Source organism: Peromyscus eremicus, chromosome 13, assembly GCF_949786415.1.
Source record: "Peromyscus eremicus chromosome 13, PerEre_H2_v1, whole genome shotgun sequence".
Taxonomy (NCBI): Eukaryota; Metazoa; Chordata; class Mammalia; order Rodentia; family Cricetidae; genus Peromyscus; species Peromyscus eremicus.
The window spans coordinates 44785180-44810027 of record NC_081429.1 but is presented as its reverse complement, the minus strand read 5'-3'; the positions used below and the strand labels follow the sequence as shown (position 1 = coordinate 44810027).

The following is a 24848-nucleotide window of genomic DNA, read 5'->3' as shown; positions in this document are numbered from 1 at the left end:
CGTCCTTCCCTGAAGGATGAACTACAAAACATGGCCTCAATCTCTGCTTCTGCAGTGTGTAGCTGGCATGGCACTAGTCAGCATGCTAATGACTATATTCCAGTTTTCCTGTTCTGAGTGCTAGTTCTAGGCAAGGGAGACTTTCTGCTTAAGAGAACTAGAAAACACCTTCAGGTATTCCTTCATTTGAAGATTTATGGTTCTTCTACTTCTTAGGGTTTTTTTGTTTGTTTGTTTGTTTTTGTTTTGTTTTGTTTTTGCTGCTAGGCAAATTAATTTCTTTTATGGGTTTTAACTTCATCATCTGTGAATAACAGTTTCTTAAGTATTAGGCAAACCTTGTGAAGTGCTTAGCACAATGTCTGGTATACAGTGGTTCTCCTACTCTGCCCTCTACAGCTGAGAAAGAAGACAGAGATCAAAATTGGTGCCAAGTTCCATTTCATGCACCTCCACCCATCTTTGTGAACACACACATACAAACACAAAGACATCAACACCTGGTTTATTTAGAAGTGTTTCAGGTTCAGAATTACACAACATGTGGACCAATAAAGGAGTGGTCAGATACTTTTATTGAGGTCCCACAGGTAAAGAAATAGACATCTTTTAACTCTTCTAGTTTAATATATAGTTCCTTTGAATTACTAAAAACAATTTGACATCATTAAGAAGTAACATGAAGTAATCATTGGGAAATCTGTGGTCTCCCATTTACTGGTAATTAAAAAGAATTTTTTTTTACAGAATCCACTTAGATTCATATGTATTTTTGAATTCTGTGCTTCTGATTCTCTCTATGAGATCAGACAATAGATTGTTGGCATCATCTGGTTGACTCATAATGAGAACATTCTGGCTGCGTGATAAAGACTTAAAACTTCAGAGCTGCATGAGAGTCTGATGACAAATGATGCTTGTCTTGCCTGTCTGGTAAGAGGAGTGGATTGCTGAATTATTTTCATGGGTAGTAAGAAATGGCAGGAAAACAATTCCCAGTACGCCTACTGTCCCACCCACCTGATGAAAAGCTCACCTAGGCTCTCCTAGTAGGTTACAAGTGCCAAATGTTTATTTGCCATTTTGAAATGAGCTTGGATCCAAAAGAGGTACTAGGGACAGAGTGAGCTATGCTGTCTTGGGATCCGTACCTTTTATTAAGTAACCAAGTGTTGAATATTGGAGAGATGAAAGCTGAAAATATGGTGACACAAGGCCAGACAGAATGGGAATGCCAAGAAGGGCACAGAAAATGGATGCAAGAAGGAGCTCACACTTGGCTCAGTCTCTCCTGTGTTCTCATGGATCATGTGAGAAACTCACTGAGGAGCTTATAGCATTGAGCTTGAAATAGTGTACTTTAGGGTGCTAGTGATTGAACCCACGACCTCATGCATACCAACCATATTCTCTACTGCTCTCTTGAAATTCTAGTCTTGAATTCTAAACATTTTTTACATACTCTTAATGTTAGCTCTTTGGAATCTGAGTATCTTTTGTTTATAGTTTATGCTACAGAATAGTTGATAAAATAATATCATGATGTTCATGTGACTCCCAGATCCACCTCTTTTTAATCTGGCAACATGTTAATGTCATCCTTCTCTTATCTCTACATTTAAGAACACATTCTCTCTCTCTCTCTCTCTCTCTCTCTCTCTCTCTCTCTCTCTCTCTCTCTCTCTCTGTCTCTCTGTCTCTCATTTTCGTTGGAACCATTTGCAAGAAGAGAGTCACTGACATCATGGTATCTTCAACTTCAAAGAATCTTCCATCTTTAAAGGCCTTGACCATCCCATTACCACATCATTTGCAGAACCACTACAAATGAAGTTAATATTTATTCAAGATTATCACCCTGTAAAAAACTCTATTTAATTTTCTTCAGTTTCTTAGAAATATAATCATTGCTATTTTTAAAAAGTAATCCAAAGACTAAATCAAACTTACCATGTTTCTTTAGTGTCCTTTGATCTATCAGACAGTCTCTAATTTTTTCAAGCAATACACTGATAATTCCAGAACTCCCAAGTATCTTAGATAATGTCATACACTATGGAACTTCTTATTAATTCCTAAGGGTTTTTCTAAGTTTATATTTGACAGTGGGAAATTCTGTTATTGAGGACTTCCTAGCAGCTGGTTGTTTAAAGTGTCCTTTCCCCTTTAAAGCAGATGGAATCTGTGAGTAACATTGTGAGCCCATGGAACCATCCTGTTTTTCAATAACCCAATAGTTTCCGTATTTATATTTATAATGGGAATGCCAAGAAGGGCACATGTATTTGTAAATAATAAATCCACATGTATTTATAATCATGTGGATTCACTATTACACTGTGGATTGCAATGAGCAGTTAAATTTCTTAATTCTACTCTACTCTCACCCACCTCCTATTCTGTAAAACTGTAAACCTCACTGGAAACTCATGGATTTTCTTTGTTCAATGACTCACAAAATTTAACATGATTGTCAAGTTAAGTGGGACTAGAATCCATTCTAAGATATCATTGATGAGCCCTATAAGTCCTTCAGTACTTGCCTTTTCCTGGTGCAACAATACAGCCAGAATCTCTGAACTTACCCTTGTGCAGTCTTGGGTTCAGCAACTTTTCCTTAAGGACCTCAAGTCCCTTTCATAAATGATATTTTTGAAACCAAGGCTGGAGCATCGTGGGTTTTCAAAGACAGTGAAGTCCTTGGCTGTTTATTGGGTCATCAGAGAAGCAAGCCTTCCACTTATTTGAAGAAATACTGGCACCCACATGAGCCTCCATGTTTTGAAAGTAAGTAGCAGACACAGGACAGATATAAAAGAGGAGGGGAGAGGAGGGGAGGAATAAGCTGGCTTTCTCACAGTGTAGACCCTTGTCTCAGAGTTCTACAAAAGTTAATAGAACTGACCAAAAGACTGTGGACTATATTCTAATCTTTCCCTAGGTGTTAGTTGGAAGAAATAACACCTTTTATGTTGTGGAGAGACTGTAATCTCTTTTGAAGCCAAAACATTTGTCTGATGAATGATGAATCTCAAATGTTCAACTTCTAAATTTACCCTTCTAGTGATTTTGTAAGGCCTTTAAATATGGTAGTTCTGAGAATTTGATATTATTTTAATTCCTTGATATTTTCCTGATGGGTGAAGTACCTGTGTCACAGTGAAGATGTTCATGTCTTGACATTCTTAGATTAGTTTTTGTGAGTGTGCAGGCAAATATTTTTTTCTATTATGCTTCCTATAATTTAACAGCAAATAAAATCGAGCCTCCTGTCTACAATTTCATCTTTAATTTATACTATAAATATCACTTGTTTTAACTTCCAGGCTCTGCTGAATGTGCTGCATAATTTTCTACTCTCTAATTAAAACTCCCTTTTAATATTCCCCCTGTAACCACAGGTAATGACAAATTGGGCAAGAAAGAGAAGAGCAAACGAGTGCTGCTTAGCATTTCATTAATTTCAGGGAAGCAAAGCAAAATAGTCCAGATGTCTAGGAATCAAAAGATCATTCCTTTTAACTATGCCAGGAATTTTTCTCTTTTCTAAGGATGAGGGGGCAAAAGTTGGATGAGAACAGAGCAAGGGGAACATGCACAGAAGCAATGGGTTTAGAGCACCTGTTTCCACATGAAGCTAAGCTAGAAATAAAAAAAAGAGCAAAGGTCTTGTGATTGTGTGATCTTTGTGTTGGTTTGCCCTTTATTTTTCTATTTTCTTTTGGTGTTACATTCAGATCAGAAAGAGGATACCCAATGCCTCTTGTGTGCTCTGGCTTTCTGGGGTAGGAAAGGAAGGTGATTGGTTGAGTTTGGTAGAGTGCCATTTCAGGAATTTCTCATTTTCTAATACAATGCAGAAAGGTGACTTCAAAGTAGTTCAATAAGCACATAAAATGTTTAGGCTCTTGGAAAAACTTGTATCAGATGGTCCCAGTAATGCAGCTGTTAATTCACTCATGGGTTGATTGCCCTTGGAAAACTTATGCAGCATCCTTGCCTATCCATTTGCCCACCTCAAACTAAGACTGTAATTCAACCTTCCATATAAGATCATATCAACAATTTCCTTAATAGGATTTAAAATATCACTAAGTATTCAACAACCTCTTCTTTTCATTATGTGTTTATGCTAAGTAGAACCGCTTAAAAATTTTCCTTATTATCAATATTTGAAAAGCTAAGAACATTCCAACCAACAAATGAATGTATCAAAGGCCCCATCTCCAAAATAAAGTCAATTTTATTTTGTTGAGTTCTTTAAATGCCTTCTTCTATAGGCATTATATATTTATTAAAAGACTTTCATGTCTTCCTGTGTTACCTCAACTTCAACAACTCAATGTAAGACACACTGAGGAAGTAGCTGTGGCTAGGCCTGCTTTTAGGGTTGGAGGTACAGAAATACAGTGCAAATATAATGCAGTACTGATGCAAAATGCAATTCTCTCTTCAAAGGCAGTTTATTCTGGAGCCAAAGATGTGTGACCATGTCCATGAAGACCAACTCAGGATTCCAAAATACTGTATTATACAGTGGGAGTGGTTGCATGAGAGTTTTGTTAGTTACAGAACAAAGTCTTTCTAAAATATTTTTACAGAGTGACAGGCAAGTGGTTACAGCAAGTGGAGAAAACTCTGCTAGAGTTTTCAGATGTTGTCTAATGATGTTCTTAGCTTTTGGATCAGTGGAAGCTAGTGGTTTGTTAAAAACAGAATGTAAGGTTTTGATAGTCACAAGGGTGTTAGGTTAGCCGCAGATGTAGGAATGGGTAGCTTCAAAGGAATTAAAAATGGTCCTAGACAAATTTGTATTGGTCTGCAACATTTTAACTCTTCCTAGTCTTGAGGTTCAGTCATTTGTCTGTGTAGAATCTTCTTTACCATGAGTGTGACTTTTCCCACCTGTTCTGCCGTCTCCCTTCATTTCCTTCTGAGAATTTCAGTTAACAGTAGTGCTTGTCTTCAAGTGGTTCACTCTGGTGGGATGGACCATTATTTGGACAAAGAAATGCCATATTACAAGACACAGTGGAAATATGAACCTGAGGGAATCAAGGAATTCCTTGTACTTTCGAGTCATGAAGGATGAACAGATGTTCTCTAAATTAAGAAAGTGGAAATGGATTTTTCAAAGTGGAAATTATTCTAAGAACCATCAAATAACTTGACTTAGTAACTGAAAATGTCTTCTAAGATAATGCTTTAACTCTAAAGCAAGCATGAGCATGCACATGATTCTAAATATTGTAACTTGGAATCAGTCATAAGGTCCATGGCTCTAATCAACATTTATTTATTTGTATTTTAAAATGGGCATTTGTAATTTAAAATAATAGAATATCATTTATCTTTTCATCTAAAACATGGGAGTCACAAAAGTACCTACAATTGGATGTATCTACCTCTACCTTGGGAGAACAAAATCCAGAGTGATTCTAGATCATGTCAGGTCCCAGAACACAGGAGATTTTATTACTTGATTCCTACACATCCCTAGTCACGTAACAGATTAAAGTTTTTGAGAAAATTTCATCTCTTAATAAAATAGTGAATCATTGATGTTAATTGTTTACACATCCTAGAAAATTAAGGCTGAGTATTGTTTTAAATATGAAATTGGTCCCTAGCTGCCAGATTAATCATATTATGCATATTACTGATAAGAGCTTATATATCCTCAGGATTTTCATCACAAGGACTAATATGCCAGTCATTAACTTCTTCAAGGTAACCATTTTTTACTATGGGAATAGTGTAGATTACATGTAGACCACTTGAGAGCATATAGTAGTGGAATATAGTTGTAAAGGCACATGACCTGACTTTTTTCATATACCTGTCTCTTGATTTTCTCATCTATAACATAAATCTAATAGTAGCTCACAGAGTTGTTCAAGGATTAAGTGAATTATTTTTTAATGGCTCCAAATTGCCTAGTGGCTACTTCTTATTAAGCACTTTCTAAGTTTCTCATTATTCTTCATTGAGACCCATGCAAATCACTCTTTTTTGGAAGTCATCAAAATCCAGTTGGGAATTGCCATAATCTCTTCATCTTACCCCCAAAATAGTTCTCAAGCTCACAGTGAAGTCCTCTGGCCTCCCTCAAAGGAAATAAAACACATTGCTGGAATTCTTCCTCACGGGAGTTACCCCCTAACTTTATTAAACCCAATCTATACTAACGTTCATCTGAATATCTCCCCGTGTGCATGCTGGCTCTGCTGCTCCCAAATCCCCTATGGAAGGTTGTGTTCTTCCACTCTGCTAAAACTCTGAAGGATCAAGGAATTTAGAACATTCACCTTTATAATTTTGCAGTTGAATTAATACATGCTTTTGTGTTCATATGTGACTACTTGTTTGTAAGTATTAGGTTGAAAAACCACTAAATCAAAAAAAAATGTTGACAGAATGGATGGACAAAGTAGTAATTTTATGAACTATATTCATAGGTTCTTTTAAAAGTATATATCATAAATAGAGCTTTGGAGTCCTCTTGGTACTCCAATCTGTCTCCACTGTCAGCATGAAATAAAGGTCAGGTTTATCTTTAAATGTCTTTGTTTGGAGTATCTGTCTTTCACAGATTTTATCTATTATTACAGATTGTAGTTAATAATGGAAAGATAATAAGGAAGGAACAAAGGGTAGAAAAATAAGTAGAAACTCTAAAATGTTGTGACCTTTAAAATGAATCTCTGATTTTAAAACAATTTTCAACTGAAGAGTATATCGATAGAACTTGCTACCTCTTTATACAAATTCATATCCACATGGAATACGATACAAAGGCTCATGTTTGGAACCAACTGATAGTGTCTCATGGGAGACAGATACCTTGATATTTGTTGAAGAAAGAACTTACGCTGGTGACTTTATTTTTCAGCTGTAGTCCATGAATTATTAGCACCAGAATCACCTGATTGTGAAAGCCACATCATATTGGTGAACCATTTTTGGACTCCTAAGTGAAATCACATAGAGGTGAGGCCCAGACTCTGCAGTTTAGTACAGCTCTGTAGACTCAAGTAAAAAGATGATGTGAGCCATGGTCTCCAGTTTCACACTCTGCCCTTTAGGTGGTGCTAGGGGTGCATGCCGGGGCCTTACAGGCATATAGCCGGCTGCTTTGAACTACAGGTGCAAAGAACTGAGTACCTTACATTCCTCACTCTTCGGTCCTTGGACATAGACCCATGAAAGTTTTTGTTTGCTGTTTTTTTTTCTAGTTTCTTTTTAATCTCTGATGATAGCGTCCTTCCTCTTCCCCCACAGGGCCTCATTGCACATGTTTGTGTGTATCTCTCCTCGATATTGTTGTCATTGTGTTTACCTTCCTAATTCAGAATGGTTGCTTGATCCCTGCTTCAAAGCTTCCAACAGTTCCTGTTTACAGGATCCTTCTGTCACGTTTGAGTTGTCAAGACTGCTTGCTCTGGGACCCTCAGTTGTCTTTAGTTCCTGCCATTATAGACATCTTAATCTGCTTCAGGCAGACTCCCCTCTCACTGGTTCCCTTGTGAAAGCCTTGTATATCCTCTCATCTTGTAATCTCTTTTGAAATCTGGGCTTAAAAAATGTTCTCACTGATGGTGTTTCAAGCTACCTAGGTAGCAAGTGTTCAGGAAAACTACAAGTCAGTGGCAAACACCCTTAAATTGCATTATGGAGTGAATTGTGTCTAGGTTTCCTTTAATTATGTCTTTCCAGCCATGACTTACAAGTTCTTAAAAAGAATATCCATAGATACTTTGAGCCAAAAGTTGGTTATCTTTTATTCACGTTTGGCATGTTATTATATTGTCTAGCTCCTGGAGCCATTAGAATTTTGTTAACTAACCTATGTTACTAAGAAAGTATGATGGACAGCCACAAAGCTATATATTTACTAAACATGTGTCTTTTGCTAGAACAATATGCACTCAATTCAAAGCTCACTGTGATAGATTCTGCAGTATTAGTTTCAGGGGCTCAAGATTAAAATACTGTGCTTGTACCTCTTATCTGGTACACAGACATCTGAAAAGAAAATCACTTTAAGCAAACATGTGTGCCTCTGTGTGTATGTATTTAACATAAAGAGAATGCAACCACTAGGGCCATGTTGATAACATTCACTTCTTGTGTTTTTCATTCTCCCTCTGTTAGTCCCTGTTCACTTTCATCTCCAAGCCCATGGGCCTATTGAGAGTGATATTCTGTCTTTCCAAGATAATCATCATAGTAGGACTAAGTTAATTTATGCCGTTGAAGGGACAGAACCAAACCCACTTGTGTATCGTTGATACATGTGAGTCCAAAGTAGAGAACCAACCATCCACAGAGAATGTCCTCTGTCAAGACTTGCTGAATCTAGCAAATTCTGGACTAATGATGACTGCATGTGTTTGGTAAATATTGATGTTGTACAAGATTTATAAGGCTCTGTTGAAGGAGGCATGGAGCTCAAGCTTTCCTTGGAAGAGTGTCTGTTTAAAAGCGCTATCATTCAGACCCAGCTGGGCATCCAGAAATGCCAGCCACTGGGTAAGACCCTTCAAGTGGCTCAGCCTGCTTCACCTGGCAGTCTGCTGAGCTGGTTTATAAATGAAGTTCTGTGTGCTTGCAAAGCTCCAGGCCCTCTAGTCCTTTCATACAGACCTCATTACTCTTGTTTTATCCTTGGAACTGAGTGCTTTGGCTCTCCTCACATACACCATCCATGTCCATTTACTTTGTCAAGTGATCCTTGGAGTAGGATGTAGTATTTCTGGGCTGTTTGATGATCTTACACACACACACTCACTTTTTAACTTTTTTTGTTATTTCCCCTTTTATCCCCCCTTTAAGTGAATGTTGTGTCAATTTCTCACTGTTTTCTTTGTGCTTTCTTTGTGCATTTCTGTTTTTTTTTTCTTTTTAAAACTATGTTATTCTTTGACCAATTTCATACATATACGTAATTTATCTCTGTGCATTTCTTTCTTTCCCGTGTATGTACGTGTTCTGTGCACACATATGTATATACATATTCACATGTGTGTATGCAGTTGTGCACGAACGTGTGTGCATGCCCGTGCACATGGCTGTACAGGCCTAAATATGATGTCTGGTGTCTTCCTTGCTCTCCACTTTATTTACTGAGACAGAGCCTCTCACTGAACCCTCAGCCTGCTGGTTCCAGCTTGTCTAGCTAGCCAGCTTGTCCCAGTGATCCCCATCTCTGCCTCTTGAGAGCTGGGATTACATGTGGCCACCAGGCTTGTCAAGCTGTTACTTGCGTTCTGAGAATCGAAAAACTGTCCTTACTCTTGAGCAGCAAGTATTGTATCCACCAAGCTCTCTCCATAGCCCATCCGTGCATTTATCTCTCTCTCTCTGTCTCTCTCTGTCTCTCTGTCTCTCTCTCTGTCTCTCTCTGTCTCTCTCTGTCTCTCTCTCTCTGTCTCTGTCTCTCTCTCTCTCTGTCTCTCTCTCTCTCTGTCTCTCTCTCTCTCTGTCTCTCTCTCTCTCTCTCTCTCTTAAAATGGGTAATTGGGATTTATTAAGATATAAATTGAAGAAATAAGCTCATGAATACAGAACCTAGTAAACAGCTGAAGTCGTCCTTTGATCTAACCAGGAGCAAATCCACCTGGCAGTTCAATCAGACCAGGAAGCAGGCAGCAGGGAGAAGGGGCCCAGCTAGTGACCCTTCTCCCTTTCCTTTTAAGAGGACACATACAATGGCAAGAAGCACCGCCTCCTTTGGGCCCTATAGCCCAGGGTCATGGACAGAGCAAATACCACTACATTTCCCCTTGTTGTCTAAATAAGAAGGTTCTAAACTTAACACAAACTGTATTGCTGGACAGTACTTGACAAGCATTTCTCTCTCTTTTAAAACTTTTTGACGTGTGTTTGTGCTTTCCCTGTGTGTATGTTCGTGTTCCGTGTGCATGTCTGGTGTGAGTGGAGGACAGAAGAGGGAACTGAACATCCTAGGACTGGAGTTATAGATAGATGGTTATGGGCCATTGTGTGGGTCTTGGGAATCAAACCCATGTCCTCTAGAAGAGTAGCCAGTGCTGTTAACTGCTGAGCAGTATTTCCAGCCCTGTTTGTGCATTTCTGGATTCAGACTTCACACACCCTTCTCCATGGGCTAATCAACAAATCATGCAGTTTATTGAATAGCCCCAAAATAAAGAGATTATGAGTGGTCTTGCACTCTAGAAAGCCTGATCATGGAGGAATATTGAGCTTTCTTTATGTACTCATCTCTCTGTACTCACGGGGCTTTGGTACTATGGTAGGAAGTACCCTTAGCCTGGACATGTGTTTCCTTTTTCTGTTTTTCTTGATTTCTTTCGTTTCTATCTTTAAAATGATAATTCAATGCTAAAGAAAAATGGCTGCAATAATACATTTTTGCACACTTCTCATTCTTTTTACTTATATCAACATCCCCAAAGCACATTTTCATTATTGGGTACAATTTTTTTAAAGCATCTATCAGATACTATACAAAGATAAAATGATACTAAATTTGTTCTTTCAGCTAGCATGAAATTATACACCCACGGGCTGGCTAGTTTTTAGTCAACTTTACAAAAGCTAAAGTCACCGGAAACATCAGTTTAGAAAATGCCTCCACCTGACTGGCCTATGGGCAAGCTTGTGGTGCATTTTCTTGACTGATGATTGGTTGGGGAGAGTCAAACCCATTGTGTATGGTGCCACCACTAAATTGGTGGTCTTTGGGGTGTTGTAAAAAAACAGAATGAACAAGCCACAAGGAACAAGCCAGTAAACAGCAACAGCAGCATTCCTCTATGGCACTGGTTCTCAACCTGTGGTTTACAGCCCCTTTGGCAAACCTCTGTCTCCAAAAATATTTACATTATGATTCATATCAGTAGAAAAATTATAGTTATGAATTAGCAATGAGTATAATTTTTTGATTGGGGGTCACCACAAGATGAGGAACTGTATTAAAGGGTCAGAGCTTTAGGAAGGTTGAGAACCATTGCTCTGTGGCCTCCTTTGATGATAATGAACTACAAACTCTAATATAAAATGAACCCTTTTCTCCCCAAGTTGATTTTGGTCATGATGTTTTATCACAGTGATAGAAACATTAACTAAGACAGTGTGTAACTTATTTTCATACATTTTAAAAATTATTCACTAAATAAATATGCACATTTTTAGAAACCATGCTAATGTGGTATATGACACTAACTTCACAGCAGATAAATTATGATTTGTGTGGAATTTTCTTTATTTTTATGTCATGCTAGGGCTTGGGTCACGCTAATGAGAGAAAAGTTTGCTATCAATAAACTACTCTTGGAATCCAGACACCTTACCATTTGATCTGAAAAAGACTCTCTATTTAAAAAAAGGCACCATGAGTTGGGCAGAATGGAAACATTTTCAGAAGAGCCTGGTCACTTTGAGGTTAAAGATAGTCTCATTCAGATAGAATGATGCTAGGTGACCTCCCAGGAAGGTTCCCTCTTCAGTTGTGTGTATTAAATACAAAAGGCATGGCAAGAATTCAGAAGACCAAGATGAATTCTCTTGGTAAACAAATAATTCCTCTAGTGGTTTTCAAAAAGAAGTCAAGAATTTAGGTCTAATGTCACATAGCATTTGATTTTGTACCATATGACTTTTTAGCAAATGAATGTGTACCATCATCTGCTCATCTGTTAAACTGTTACGATCCTATTTGTGGAGACATTTGATAAAAAGGAAAGTTCATTTCCTGCATCTTGCAAGATCATCCAAGAAATTCATGAGGTGTGCAGGAGATTGTACTTGAAAGACTACTAAATGAAATTTTTATTTAGTTAAATTTTCCATATTTTTTCTCCATGACTTGTCCATTTCTCTTGCAAAGATGATTTACCTTTAGTGTGGTTGTAACTCTTGGGATAAAGAAACTAGGCTACCCCCATCTTTTAAGTTTTGAACAATGGAGGTAAATTTAGAAGCTGTAACTGAAGATTCTCAAGCAGATAAGGAAAACAAGCAAAAGAAAAATCTGTAAGCTTTAAAAAAAAAATCCTGAAGCAAATGAAGTGTATTTAGAGTGGCCATAAATGTGCTAAGGATAAAAGCTTAAGACAGGTATTTTAAAGTTATCTAAAACCAAACAACAACAACAAAATACACCACATAATTTCTGAAACTGAGCTCAGAGTGAAGATTTCCAGAGAGGAAACTCATCCTTTATGAATTTTAATACTTTATATTCAACCATCAATACAACTTCAATTGCATTTATACAGTTACTATTTATTATAAACAATATGTTATAGGGGAATTTCATAGATATTATTCAAAGTAGGACAAAGGACATTAGAAGTAGAAATTCTATATTTTAATAACATGGTCAGGTGAAGCCTTGTAGAGAAAGAGATATCTTTGGAAATATTTGATAAGAGGGGATGGAGGTATTTGCAAGAAAGTAGCCTGTTACCCAAAACTTAAATGCAAATGCTTTTAACTTGTACAGGATATATATTTCCTAAAGTGACATTGATAGGATGCTTTCTGGTGCTGCAGTTAACACTGTTCATGGTATTGGATGGTGTCTATGGATACCTTACAATGAGGAGAACATCTCTGTTCAGACATTAGTTTTATTATTATCATCTATACTTATTAAGTATGCAATTATTTTGGGCCAGATATTTAAAACAAATAAGCCACAGATTATCAGATAGCAAAGCATTTTTTGGGACAGAATTGCATTTATTTCGTAGTATTGTACATTGCCCGTCAAGAATAAACCATATTCTTCCTGTAAGCAGCCTGTGGTGACCTGTGAAAATGGTTTCCTACTCTGTTGACCCAGAATGCCCTACAAAATCATGCAAATCAGGAGGTTCAAATTTCTAGGTTCACTTTAAGGACACCCATGAACTGCCTCACACCATCAAAGGTATACTTGGCAGAAAAGCCACCAAGTATCTGAAAGATGTCACTTTGAAATAGCGAATGAGTCCCCAGAGTGGAATATTGGTAGGTGTGCGCAGGACAAACAGTAGGGCCTAAGCATGGGGTTTGTGGTCCAAAAAGAGTGCTGAGTCTTTGGTGATCATGTTTTCAAATGCAGAGAGCAGTGCTGGTCAGGGGTTTAGATGCAGATTCACTAGTCTTTGAGCAACCAGGAGAACAAAGATGAGCTAACGAACTTACAGAGGTCATGATTGGATCAACACCATGTGAGCTCCCCTGCCACAGTGTGAGTGGCACTGAGAAGAGGAGGGTTCATAGAAGAAACAGATCAGAGAAGAAATACTGTAGAAATAAAGCTTGTGACATGAGAATAAATTCTGCAGCAAATAAATGCAAAGAAAAGTTTTTTTTTTTTTTTAAAAAAAAAAAAAGGGCCATAGTGTAGACATGGTGTTGCATGTAATCAGAGCACTCAAGCAGCTGAGGCAGGAGGATGGCAAGTTCAAGGCATACCTGGGATATGTAGCAAGGCCTCCCTACAACATTCAAAAAGAAAAGAAAGGACAATGTAAAAAATAATTTTTAAAGGTTGACAAAGTGGCTCGGTGTGCAGAGGTGCTTTCCACCAACCCTGAAAACCTGGGTTCAGTCCCTGACTACTGCAAGTTATCCTCTGACCACCTCATGTCTTCAGTTGAACATATATCCACACACACATTTTCATGTGCACATAGAAAGAGAGAGAGAGAGAGAGAGAGAGCTGGGCAGTAGTGGCGCACGCCTTTAATCCCAACACTCAGGAGGCAAAGCCAGGAGGATCTCTGTGAGTTTGAGGCCAGCCTGGTCTACAGAGCGAGATCCAGATCAGGCACCAAAACTACACAGAGAAACCCTGTCTCAAAAAAACAAAAAGCGGGGGGGGGGGGGGATACAGGAAAGAGGGGAGAGAGAGGGAGAGAGAGAAATAAATAAACAAATAAATAAATGTAAAACAATAAACCAGAAAGACAGAAAATAAGAATGAGGTTTTCCTCAACTGTAGGGATGATTGTATTCAATATACATTATTTATAAATACAAAGTGGTCATATCTGACATTCTGAGTAAAAATACATATTTACAGTCTTCTCTTTTGTGCACAGCCTACTTATATAATGTGCAGTCTGTCTTAAAATGGAAATTTCTTAATTCTATGTTTAATTTCTCTCTTCCTTTTCTGGTGCCTTGTTAAGTGTAAATGGAAAATTCTTAGTCTAACGTTTTTATCTCTTCTCTTTTGATATCTTTTGAATGTTATACTGAATTACTGACTAATTAGCTGAAAAGTCCAGGTATTGAATTTTTGCTTCACCATTTGCCAGCTATGTGGGCTTGGACATTTAAACTTAACTGGACTTATTTCCCCAACTGTAAAATATGGACCAGAGAGGAGGTGTAAGCTTGGATAGGAAGAGAAAAAGATGATGCCAGAAATAAACTATGACGATCAGTGACTTTAGTGGGCAGATGATACCTATGGAAGAAACCATGTTGAAGATGTCTGTCTACTCTCTTGTAGTGATAATGTACTTCAGTAAGGGTTTCTATAAGAAAAAAACTTTCAATTGTTGATATGATGCTCATAAAGCAGATATATTTCTTCTTTTTTTTTTACATTTGAGTTGCTTTTTATTTATGAAAAGTCAATGGATAATATTCTCTTTCTACCAGGAAAAAATGTTCCTCTACAAATTGTTTATTCAACATATGCATCCTCATATGGCCCTCTTTATGCAGTCATCGTTATAGGGCATGTTTGCAAATATCTTCCCATACCGAGCCCTTTTGCACAATACTCACAGATTTGAAATCTGTCACAAATGGGCTTTCTCAACCAATGACACCATGTTGCTCATTATTGTCATTATTAAGGTGTAATGCATGTAATAGAGTAAACACAGTATCTTTCGTCCACCTCCCACATCACTACTACTTGATCTAGAAGATGTTAGATTTCCTCACAGTCAATGTCACACCCCCTGCCCCAGAAGGAAACACTGCCAAAACTTTTGAGTATTAATTTTGGCTCTTCTTTAATTTCAGTTAAGTGGAAGGACGTAGCATGTGACCATTGGGTTGGCTTCTTTCATTTGTAATTGTGTCTTTGAGGTTTAACTAGGTAAACAACAGTGGTATTTTTCTTTCCTTTTTGTGTAAATAGTAAACTGTTGTTTGAATGTATCATCCACTCTATCCTTGATGACAATTTGAGTAGTGTTCAGTGTTGTGTTGTTATGAATGTTACTAAGGGCATGTGTTAAGTGTGTTTAGCTGACATATGGACTCATTTGTTTCGGGTATCAATCCAGAAGCAGAATTGCATTAGTAGATATTGCCAAACAGTTCTTCAAAGTAGCTGTGCTAATTTGCACCCTCAGCTGCTGTGTATGTGAATTTCAGTTATTCTGTTATAGTTTTCTTTTCACTCTCTGGGGAACATCTTATTCCTAACTCAGTCTTTACAGCAATATATGATTACTAATTGATAAGTTGAATTAAAAATATTTTTTCATTTTTTTTTTTGTGGTTCATGTGAGATTGTCTTTTAAAGGAGTTTCAAAGCAAGTATGATCCAGCTTGCTTGAGTGAAAATATGTGAAAAGAACAGAACAGAATTACATTACAGACATTCCATCAGTTTAGACAGAGATGGCCTATGAAAAGAGATAGGAGTAAGGTCAAAAAACCAACAGGTAGCAGGAGCCAGCATGCTGGCTCATGGACCTTCTTTTTATTCATTATTTGATTTTATTTACATTGATGTTTTGCCTGCATACATGTTTGTGTGAGGGTGTCAGATCCCCTGGAATCGGAATTACAGTTGTGAGCTGCCATGTGGGTGCTGGGAATTGAACCTGGGTCCTTTGGAAGAGGAGCCAGCACTCTTAACCACTGTGACATCTCTCCATCGCACCCCTGGAATTTTTTTTTAATAATAAAAACTTTCTGCATCTTGTTTGTCATCACTTGATATATGCATTTGCTAAAACTCAGAGAATTATATATCGAAAGAATTTTACTATATGGAAGTTTTTCAGTAAATGTAATTTTAATGAAAAAAAAAGAGTTGTTCATCTAGCTATTTCACTAAATTGCACTCAACCTTTTTGTTGAAAGGTCAAGAATTCTATATCTCTCTCTGTTTCTCTCCCTGTTTATCTCTCTGTTCCTGTTTCTCTCTCCCTCTCTCCCTTTCCTCTCCCTCCATTTAAATCATCTTGTTGGTTTCACCTTGATAACTAAGATAAAACCCCTCTTGCAGTAAAGAAAAATAACTGTTAGTTTTAAAATTATCTACAAAGTTTTCCAGTGAAATGTGAACTTTTCTGAGGTTCACGATAGTACATTGTCCAAAATAACTTGAAATATATTTTATGCTGATATTAGATAAGAGTATAATTCAGTTTTAGAGCAACACACTATATGTACATATATATACACACATATATATAATTTCATATATGTATGAATATATATTATATATATTAATATTGTCTTCCTTGATAAAGAAACAATGAATGTGGGCGTGTAGAGAATGAACAATGTATCTTGTACCCTTTTTAACCCTTTTTGCTTAGAATAATCCCTTAGCATTCCCACTGCAGGCCAACTCTACACCAAACTTCAGTGAAAATGTAAGATGGTCCCAGGCAACCCAAGCATCACTGGGCTCTTTGCTTCTTTGTAAACAAACTCTGTTTCTCATTCATGCTTCCTGAGAATTTAGTAGAGACACTGAATATTCTGCCTCCCAACAGTTCCTAGTGAATTATATGTGTAAGAGTTGGTTCAATAAGTACATAGTACAATAAATGGCCTTTTAGACAGATTCCCTCCACTTAAAATGTGTTTGAAGCTCGTGTTATGTAGAATATATCAGAATTTAAATATATGGCTGCTAAGTAATATCTATTGCTTGTTTATACCACAGCACCATTTTATTTCCTATTATTTTCAAACTGCTAATGGGGTCTCATACCTGTCAAGCTTACATTGCTGCTATTTGTCATTTTTTACCTCTGTCCCTCATATTGTTTGATGCCCTATCTTGGTACCTCTTCATTTTTGTATGTCTGATATTTTGAAATCCACATATCGATGAGATCATAACAATATTTTTCATTCTGTGTCTGGATCATTTCATTTCAGCTCCAGCCTCAGGCTCATTGTGGCAAATAATAATATCTTGTGTTTGTTTTATTTTAGGATTAATAACGTCTACACATATTTTTGTTCAGAAGCATTTGCAGCATACACATTTTTTTTTTGTCTATTCACTTGGCATCTGACACTTGGGTTGATCCTGTATCTTGGATTTTCTGAATAGTGTTGTAATAAAGATGAGAACCATTTCTACTCAGTTCTGTATACTTTCATAGTGTCTCCTGGTATTAGACTGACCCATCTGACATTTCCATCTTATGAGTAAAAGTAATTGAATTTTATTTCTCTGTATAGTTCAGGCTGTGATGATTCTGACAATTTGTCTCCTTCTTGCTCTCCCCTTTCTTCCTTCCTTCCTTCCTTCCTTCTTTCCTTCCTTCCTCCCTCCCTCCCTCCCTGCCTGCCTCTCTTCCTTCTTTCCTTCTATCCATCTTCTTTTTCTTGCCTGTTTAACCACAGTATAATTTTATGCAGACCAACTTGGCTGAAAGAAAAAAGTTTGTGATAAATAGGGTAAGACAATATTTAGCAGACTTTGGTTTTATGATGCTTTGCAAAATACATAAACATCTGCTTATTATCTAGAATAACAAACTCAAGAGGGTTAGATGAGAGTGTATTATTTCTATTCATTTTAAAGTTAAAAATAACATTATTTATGGCCTTATTTGTTTTGAAACAAGGTCTCACAGTGTAATCCAGTCCGGCCTTGAACTTTCATCTCTGCCTTTCTTTTATTTCTGAATTCTAGAGAACATAGGCATATAACACTGTGCTCAGCTATAGTCAAGTTAAAAAATGTCAATATATTTTTGTCCCTGAGATCACCTTCATTACCTATTATAATAATTTTAATCAAAATATTAAAATATAGTATATTTTAACACTAACAGTAGACAAACAAGCTCTTTCTGGTCATTTAAGAGCATGTAGCCTCTTTTAGGTACTTCACAGAATTCAAAGAAAGTAGGAGAGAAATCTCTATTTTCAATAAAATTAAAGCTTACAATAGAAATCATAATACTGATCTTGTGGAAATGGAAGTAAAATATGATATTCACATAGAATGCTTAATATAAAGAGTAGGGAAAGCAGTATGGGCCAAAAGGATGGCTTTTCGTGTGTTTGAACAGTCTAATTTATCCACTAGTGTAATTTTCACATTTGCCTTTTAAAAGACACTTTTCATGCATAAGAATTGTGTATACACCATTCTCACCATCGCCCCCCCCCACTCTAACCCTGACTACTCCAAAGATTCCCCACCACTTCCACTCAAATTCAGGATCTCTTCTTTACTATTGTATTAGTACACACACACACGCACACACGCGCACACACACACACACACAAGGGGCGGGGGGGGGGGGGAGAGAGTGAGAGAGAGAGAGAATTGACCTAGTCCGTTCAGTGTTGTTCATGTATTTAGGGATAACTACTTTAGACTAAATATCCAACCAAGGGCCGTTGTTGGAGAAACATGGTTCTCACTCTCTCGGCCATCATTAATTCACTGTAGCTCTTCATCTAGGGCCCAGTGAAATTTACCCCAGCCACATTGGCGTGTGAGCTGGTGCCATCGTTATGCACATCTTGTTCAGGAAACCATACTGTGATGACCTCATGAGTCTCGCCTCTTTGTGGTGTCTGGAAGGAGGAAAGTGGGGACACCATCACTCAGCAGCTCTTACGGTCTTCCCAGCCCCTCTTCTGCAGTGCTCCCTGAGCCTTGGGTAGAAGGTTGCAATGTAGATTACCACCTATGACTGGGCATCCCCATAGTCATTTATTCTCTGTGTTTTTATCAGCTCTAGATCTCTGTAATGCTGCTGTCTGCTGGGGTGGAGGGTCCTTTGATGAGTGTCGAGAACTGCAGATAGAAATTAGGTTAGTTTAGGAAAACGGCAGTAGTAGATTCTGCTCTAGGGTCTGTGACTCTCCTGCCATGGGTAGCTGGCTTGGGTTACATACAGTACCAGGTATGGATTCCTTCCTATTGAGCAGTCCTTAAGTCCAGACAGCTCTTGGTTACCCCCAAAATAAAGCTGTTATTACACCATTGAGGATGTCTTGCCAGACCAGTCATTTTTGTGATTCATAGGCTGTGGATAATCACCCGAAAATCACTTCCGAAACCTCTGGTGAAAAAGAAAAATAGACATTTTGAAGAGATCATATTTAAAAAGGCACAGGAGATGGTAGTGAGGAGAATACTAGCTAGTGGATAGGATTCTCTAAAACATGAACTCTTTTATAGTATCTATGACAATCATATATATTTAATGTGATTTATTCATTTTGTAGTTGAACTGAGGTACAGTGGAAAGAGGATGGTGGTGGTGGTGATCTGCTTATTGTAGATACTTAGAAAATCAGCATGACTATCTCTCTATAGTGTGTGTGTGTGTGTGTGTGTGTGTGTGTGTGTGTGTGTGTGTGTGTTGCTCATGGCCTTTTGCATGCTAAACACATGTTCTATAACTAAGCTAAACCTCCAGTCCTGAAAGGAAAAATGAATGAAAGAATGTGTAGTATATAAACAGAAACAACGCCAAGCTACGATTTTTCCTAAGTAGTTTAAAAATTAGATTTTAGTAAATATTACATCCTCCAGTGGCTAATTATGAGTGACACCTCCACTTACACACACACACACACACACACACACACACACACACACACTACATCAGAACACTCAGTTTTCCAGCTTCTTCGTTTTAGATGACCCCAGGAAGATTTATATTGTCATATCTAGGGGGATTCTGGCTCATTTTGATCATCCATTTTCATCTTTGCCAAAAGAATGATGCCAGGAATATCAGAAGGCCCAGGACTGGATGATTAAGCTGGTTCAACAAGACGGATCTGCAAAGAGTAGTTGATCCATCTGATTACCAGACTAGAAAAAGAAAGAAATGCTGTTAGTATAATCACCCAAGATTTTGTGGCCTCACACAGTCCAGCACAGACATTAGTCGAGGCCGGTTCTCAGGATGATTGCAGTGTGTCTGAAAAGGGAAGATTGTTGCTTTGGCAAATCAAAGGTTTAGAAAATCAAAGACAATGGATTTTTAGCGGATTCTATTTTTCCTGCAAACAGCATAAGAGAAAAGAAGCGAAAGAAAGCCCCTTGATGAGAGGGGACAGTGGGCTAGTCAGGAAGCCAGCCTGCTGCTTCTGCATGGGAATTTGGGTTGGTTGCAGGCCTCAGGCCTCCACTTTCTCATCTATAAAACAAAGGGTATTGGGGTGGGGCTGCATGGTTTCTGCGGATGCAGATATGGATTGGATCGATCTCATAGAAAAGAACAAAAATTTGAATATTTATGAAAGCAAAATTAGCGAGTGATCAAAAACGGGGAAGAGCATGGCAGAAGGAAATGAAAATCCATCTTGCTGAATTCAAAATACAACACAAAACTGTCAGAAACCAAGCTTTTTAGAAGGAGGAGAAGGAACTGTGTCCTTTGTCTCCAGATTTTCTCCACTGTGGTCTTGTTCTCTCTTCCCCAGCATCCCCCTATTTTTTTTCCTCTCTCTCTCTCTCTCTCTCTCTCCCTCCCTACTTTTTGTTTCCGGTAACCATGGTGATGCTTCCTCTCAGCAACCTTCCTCTCAGCAACCTTCCTTGCAGCTGGCCCTTTTGGTACATAGCAAATTTACTCCATTTACTGGTGCAGGGTTCTAACAATGCTTTAACAATTCATTTATTAACATTTTCTCCAGGATAATACATGTGGAGAATTAGTCTACAGTTAAGACCCCCTACATAAGGGGCACTGTATAACAGGGATATTCAATTGTTAATTTCAGTTGCTAACATTGGAGGGGAGGCTGATTATACCAAACACTGATGTCCCTGTAACAGCCCTCACCTCAGGGACTGCAAAGGTCCGCACTCAAACTGGTTGCCACCTCCTTTTGTGTGGAACCAGAATAAATGATTGCATAGAGATATCACATGGCAATCCTTGTAAGAGAAACATTGCCAAGTGAGTAATTATCACAGTTACAAAGCCATTCAATTTTCTGTAGAAAAATATATACCAGTATATACATTCCCTTAATGAATCTTTTATTTTGGAATATAAATAAACAATGTGCAATAACTTAAAAATATTGGATTCATCTTTCAATGACAAAGCCTCAAAGAATCTTTAGTATCCCTCATATAGATAATAAAAATTCCCATAAATGATCATTTACTTATGTCCATCTTGTGTAGCTTAACTTTCTTGTAATCCTATATGCCTGAAAAAAAAAGGTCTCTAAACATTCTCTCCTCTCTCTCTCTCTCTCTCTCTCTCTCTCTCTCTCTCTCTCTCTCTCTCTCTCTCTCTCTCTCTCTCTCTCTCGTGTGTGTGTGTGTGTGTGTGTGTGTGTGTGTGTGTGTGTGTGTGTGTAAAACACAAAGGAGACCAGATGATGACATGCATAGGCTTATAGACTGGACTCCTGGGGACACACTTGGATGGAGGCAATTAAAATGCCTGTCAGGCATTTGGTACCAGAAGTCCCCGTGGCAAACCGCTAAATCCTAAGCCAGGGCACCATCCTATTGTCAGTGAATGATGGCGGAGCTGAGTGGCTTGTCATCATTCTCGAAAATTCCGAGCCTAGTGAGCTCTCTCTCCCTCTCCTATTCGCCTTATTTTCCTTTCCGCCACTGCGGGGACTTTTTTTAATTTGCAGCTTCCCTTTCCCCGGCACACACAGACAGGAGCTGGTGGCTTTCAGACTGCGTCTGTCTGGAGCTGGAGAGACACAGCAGAGGGAGTGTTCTTGGAGAAGGGTTCTGCAGCAGCAGTTCCAACGGACTGGATTCAGGGGGCATTGCTGCCTATGCACTGGTAATGCTTTAGGGCTTTTGCATTCTATTTCACTTTATTTTTAATCCACCATTTCGAAGGATCTGCTTTATGTGGTCTCGGATTACCGTGTTTTAAATACGTTATTGAGCTTAAAATTCAAGCGCTGCATTTGCTGTACTACAGACTGCAAGTGGTAAATTTATTATCTGGCTATAAGGGATAAATGGACTTACTGGTGAGTTACGATTTTTGATATTTAGTTGACAAACCTATATGTATGTATGCGTTTTCTTTTGTTGTTTCTCTAGATTCTTCAGCTTGACTCTGGCAGAGGACGCACTGATTAGGAGCCACTCAATCAGAAAATTAAAAGGTACTGCATGTTTTACTTGGATGTTTAAATGAGGGGATATTTAGAAAGAAGTGGAATGTTTTTATTTAGGTTTGTCTCTTTGTAGTTGGTCTTTATCCCGGAGACCATGCTGATCATTGTCTATAAGATGTAGGGTTTCTTATGTAGATTGTACCACCAACCGAGGCTATTTTGAATAGAAAGTATCTAAAAAAAAAAAAAAAGTCTTTTGTCTATGTTGCAAATTAGTAAGAAATACCAGCATGCCTAGCTGGTTTATAATGTTTGAATCTTGTCATTGTGACAGTTAACAAAATGTCTGAAATTCTGTATCACAAAGAAAATATATTCTTTTGAATTTAAAAGAAATACGTTAAAAATGATTTTAACTGAAGGTTTCCTATGGACCCATGGATTTTATTTTTATTTTTTTAAAACATTCTAAGTAAAATGGTTCACTCTTTGTAGATGGGACCAGCACTGGAGATCGAAGCCCAGGGATGACTCAGTGTTGTTAGGTTTTGTGAATAAAATATTGTAATTTCTTTACTAATGTTTTAGTTTACAACAGAGGATATTTTTAAAGTAAAAAAATGGTTAATCCTTAAAAGAATTTAGTATCATATGCTTTATTCAGAATTAATAGCATAAAAAGGAATTCCTCTCTCTTGCTAGGAAAGCAGCTGAGCCCATTGATCTAGGCCCTTATGCCTTACATGAAAAATATCAGTTTTTAAATTTAGCATCAGGGATGTATATTGATTTGAAAGGGCAATTGTGGATACTGTCTATCCTTTAATTTTTTTAATATTGTCTTTGACTTTAACATACATTCTTGCCCATGAATCTTATATAGTAGTCACTTGCCTTTTAAAAAAAAAAAATGGAAGACATTTTCTGCCTTCCTGAGAAGAGACCAATACCACCACCCCCCTAAACCTTCTCTTGGCATCTTTATAGCATTTCCCTTCAAGACTGCCAGTTTAAAATAGTTCATACAGAAGGTTTAGCATTTTAAAAAACGATAACTTAAAAATGGTTGAGATAGCCAGCCTAGGAGTGAAATATCATAAGTGTACACCATGAATGTGAGTATTTGCAGCAGCTGAGGGAGACTAGTGCATTGTCCTCGGTTAATTTTCTCTGCAATGTGTAATCACGAATGACTTAATTTATTCATTCCCCAAGCATTGCTGAAGAGCCTGGCTTCTGTGGGTAGTCCCAATGCAAGAGAGGGGAGAAACAGATGACACGGTCCACAGGCTCCCAGAGCGTAGGCTGAACCACACAGGATTTTTGAACAGGAGAATTTTTTTTTTTTAATAAATTAATGTGCTCTCCAAAACAATGCTATGTTATTTCAGGTATTGCACACATTCCAATGAACTGGTCTTAAAGACAGATGAAATGATTATGCATTTTTTTTGTCTCAGAAATTATTCATACAGGATTGTGTATGTAAGCCTGAAACAAAACTCATCATTCCCCTTGGATGTTGTAAAACTCTTAAGATCATTGTTTTTTTTGATGTTTTGGTGAAAATTATCTGTTATTTTCTTACCTGACCAATCTGTGTAGAATACACACACACACACACACACACACACACACACACACACACACACCCCTCCCATGTGGTCTGGTTCTTAGCTTTCAGATGTATCAAAAACTTGTTGTATTTATTTTAAGCTTTGGGGTGTCTGTGCTAATTGGAAAAGATGGAATTATCATTGTCCTATTCGACAAGAAGTCTGCAATACATTACAGTCAATACGAACTGCTCCACTCCATTCCAATTTGACTCGGCTTTGGGAAGGCGGCACATGACCACCAAGAACCTCCTATTGCCTCCCTTTCCAGGGCCATTTTGAAATCATCTCGTGGGGATGATGATGGACTCAGTAATAAGAACAAGCTTGTTAAAATAGCTGTTAGTGAGTCAAATCCAAACAGACCCAGCTCTGGGGTTCTAAGGCAGACCTCAGTGCCATGGTGACTAATCAATATTGTCTGCACAGTTGTTAACTTCTTTACTGAATTTTCTTTCCATAATGTTATTTTTAGTACACAAAATAGTGGCCAGACCACAACAGTTCAGTTAACATTTATTTATTTAATTACTTAATTTGCAAATGAATTTGTTATTTCTCATTATATTTTTTTATTTTGCTTTTTATATGATGGTGCATGAAGAATAGAAATTTGATATTTTCAGTGTTTAGTTACCTAAAATTTGTGTGTGTGTCCTATTATTAATTATTAATGTTTTGTGGTGCTGAGGTTTGAACCCAAAACCCCATAAATTCCAGGCATTGGCTCTACCACTGAGTTACAACCCCAGTTCCTAGCTATTAATTATTAGATGAGTTGTTTTGGTAGAAAAGGAAAGCTATGTGTCAAAGTTTCTTCAGGTTATGTGGGAAATGATTTTTCTGGATTTGGGTTAAAGTGGGAAAAAATTTCAATTTCATTAGAAGAAGAAAAAAAAAGGTGAACTGCAGCCTGGGCTTTGCTATTGGCACCTCCTACACAGTCCTCCCAGGCTC

The 24848-nt window shown here is 37.7% G+C and overlaps 1 protein-coding gene across 14 annotated transcripts in view; it reads left to right on the top strand.

Moving 5' to 3' along the window:
* Positions 1-819: 819 nt before the first annotated feature.
* Positions 820-24848, top strand: part of Map2 (microtubule associated protein 2) — a 152405-nt gene continuing 128376 nt past the window's right edge. For 9 of the 14 annotated variants that reach the window (XM_059278832.1, XM_059278830.1, XM_059278831.1 and 6 more), the window contains exons 1-2: positions 820-933; positions 22259-22323. The gene's annotated coding sequence lies outside the window, so the exon portion shown is untranslated. Of the gene's footprint in view, positions 934-6892; positions 6991-12785; positions 12920-21855; positions 21990-22258; positions 22324-24848 lie in introns of all 14 variants that reach the window. The other 5 variants (XM_059278822.1, XM_059278827.1, XM_059278824.1 and 2 more) reach the window with 4 other exon arrangements.